This window comes from Triticum aestivum, chromosome 6A (assembly GCF_018294505.1).
Source record: "Triticum aestivum cultivar Chinese Spring chromosome 6A, IWGSC CS RefSeq v2.1, whole genome shotgun sequence".
Taxonomy (NCBI): domain Eukaryota; kingdom Viridiplantae; phylum Streptophyta; class Magnoliopsida; order Poales; family Poaceae; genus Triticum; species Triticum aestivum.
In genome coordinates this window covers 88,655,504-88,658,098 of record NC_057809.1, presented here as the reverse complement: position 1 = coordinate 88,658,098, position 2,595 = coordinate 88,655,504, and positions in this window count along the sequence as shown.

Here is a 2,595-nt window from a genome sequence, read left to right as displayed (position 1 = left end):
AAAGCACAGTGAAGAACAAACAAAAGAACCCAAACACAACCCAACCTGGAGCTAACCGGCCGACGGAGCAAGAACACTGAGGAAGAAATAACAGGGGCCAGAGCTCGAGAAAACACGGTGGAGCAAGAACAAAGAGGAAGAAGAAAAGAGGGGAAATGAGAGCTGCAATAACCATCTGATCCAGAACTCCCCGTTCCCCAGCACGGTGTACACGACAACTCCATTAAGTCGATAACCACTCGGAACCAATGGCGAGCCACCAGCAACACCGAAATCGGGCCCAAATTCGTTCTAACTACCAGCATAGTGCAGCGTACCCGCTACCGTCTTAATGAACCAATGGTGAGCCGCCAGCAACAACGAAATCATGCCTTCTGACGACCGGCACATTGCAACGTACCTGCCGACGAATGTAGAGAGGCCAGCTCGAATGGAGAAATCGGGCCCGAATTCTCTCTGACATCACGAACAGTGCAACGTACCCGACGATCATGTGAAATACCCAGCTTGCCCTGACATACTGTAGAAAATACGCAACAGCGACACGTCGAAGGGAAACATCGGGTCCTAAGCAACCGACATGCGGGCCACATAAGGGACGGGGCCCATCGTCAGCGAGAAGGAGGGGGCTGAAAGGACGTATGAAGAAAGGTCTCTCAGAGGGGCACGCAACGCATTCCATAATACGTACCCACTACAGTAAATGAACAAAATCGACCAATGGGAGGAACGTTGTGCGAATCTGGACAGTCCGCCACACTTATTAAACACGAACTGTGAGGCTGACGGGCGGGCCCTCGGGCTACAAGGACGATCCATGTAGGATGCCAGCGAGAGTGGGTGCAATAAGGCTGGTACAATTAGCGACTTTGTGAATCCCTGTTCATTTCGACTCGAGGAGCCGGCAGCGAGCTGAGGCACGGAGCGGGGAGAATTGGACGGCCAGAAAGCCCAAATCGCTAAGGAGCCTCCAAGGGGTCTCACCGTTTATATCTTTATTTAGATTTTCATTCATGTATAGAATCAGATTTTTCTTTGTTGTGCCCATTGGTGAAGTTCGTCCCAGGGCCTGCCGCGTGTGTACTCCTGCTGGCTGGAAAAAAATGATTAGTGTACAGAACTAAACAGTAATCAGAAAATAGGTATTCTAATTCTTGCGTGTATACCGAGAAGAACTAACCTATGATCTGCCTGTACTGCAAATCAGAATACGGCTCTTTCCCTGTTATAAGCTCCCACATGACGATGCCGAACGAGTACACATCCACCTACATGAATCACAACATCAGTAATGAAAATCGGAAGGGGAAAGCCCTTCTTTGATTAAAAAACATGAATCATAATAGATGGAGGTTTTTCAGAGAGGGGAACCACATCACATTTCCAAAGTGAGGAACCAAACAAACCTTCTCTGAAACTTTGCTCCCATCCATGAGCTCGGGTGCCATGCACCCCCCCTGAAACAAATGTTCGACATTTTACCTTTGCGAGGCCTAGATCGCATACCTTGCATATGGGGCGTCGTGGGTGTTGGAAATATGCCCTAGAGGCAATAATAAAATGGTTATTATTATATTTCCTTGTTCATGATAATTGTCTATTGTTCATGTTATAATTGTGTTATGCAGAAATCGTAATACATGTGTAAATACATAGACCACAACATGTCCCTAGTAAGCCTCTAGTTGACTAGCTCGTTGATCAATAGATGGTTACGGTTTCCTGACCATGGGCATTGGATGTCATTGATAACGGGATCACATCATTAGGAGAATGATGTGATAGACAAGACCCAATCCTAAGCATAGCTCAAGATCGTGTGGTTCGTCTGCTAAAGTTTTTTCTAATGTCAAGTATCTTTTCCTTAGACCATGAGATTGTGCAACTCCCGGGTACCGTAGGAATGCTTTGGGTGTGCCAAACGTCACAACGTAACTGGGTGGCTATAAAGGTGCACTACGGGTATCTCCGAAAGTATTTGTTGGGTTGGCACGAATCGAGATTGGGATTTGTCACTCTGTATGACGGAGAGGTATCTCTGGGCCCACTCGGCAAGACATCATCGTTATGAACGCATGGCAGTCGCGTAGTGATGATTACTCCTTGGTTCAGTGCGGCATGCTTTACAGCTTAGAACCGGGGCTCCAAAAGTGTTTTGAGCAACACGGAGCATATGAGATGTTCCAAGAGCTGAAAATGGTTTTCCAAGCTCATGCCCGAGTCGAGAGATATGAAGTCTCCGACAAGTTCTACAGTTGTAAGATGGAGGAGAACAGTTCTGTCAGCGAGCACATACTCAAAATGTCTGGGTTGCACAACTGCTTGTCTCAGCTGGGAGTCAATCTCCAGGATGACGCGGTCATTGACAGAATCCTTCAGTCGCTTCCACCTAGCTACAAGAGCTTTGTGATGAACTTCAATATGCAGGGGATGGAAACGACCATCCCTAAGGTATATTCAATGCTGAAATCAGCGGAGGTGGAGATCAAAAAGGAACATCAAGTGTTGATGGTGAATAAAACCACTAAGTTCAAGAAAGGCAAGGGTAAAAAGAACTTCAAGAAGGACGGCAAGGGAGTTGCCACTCCCGGTAAG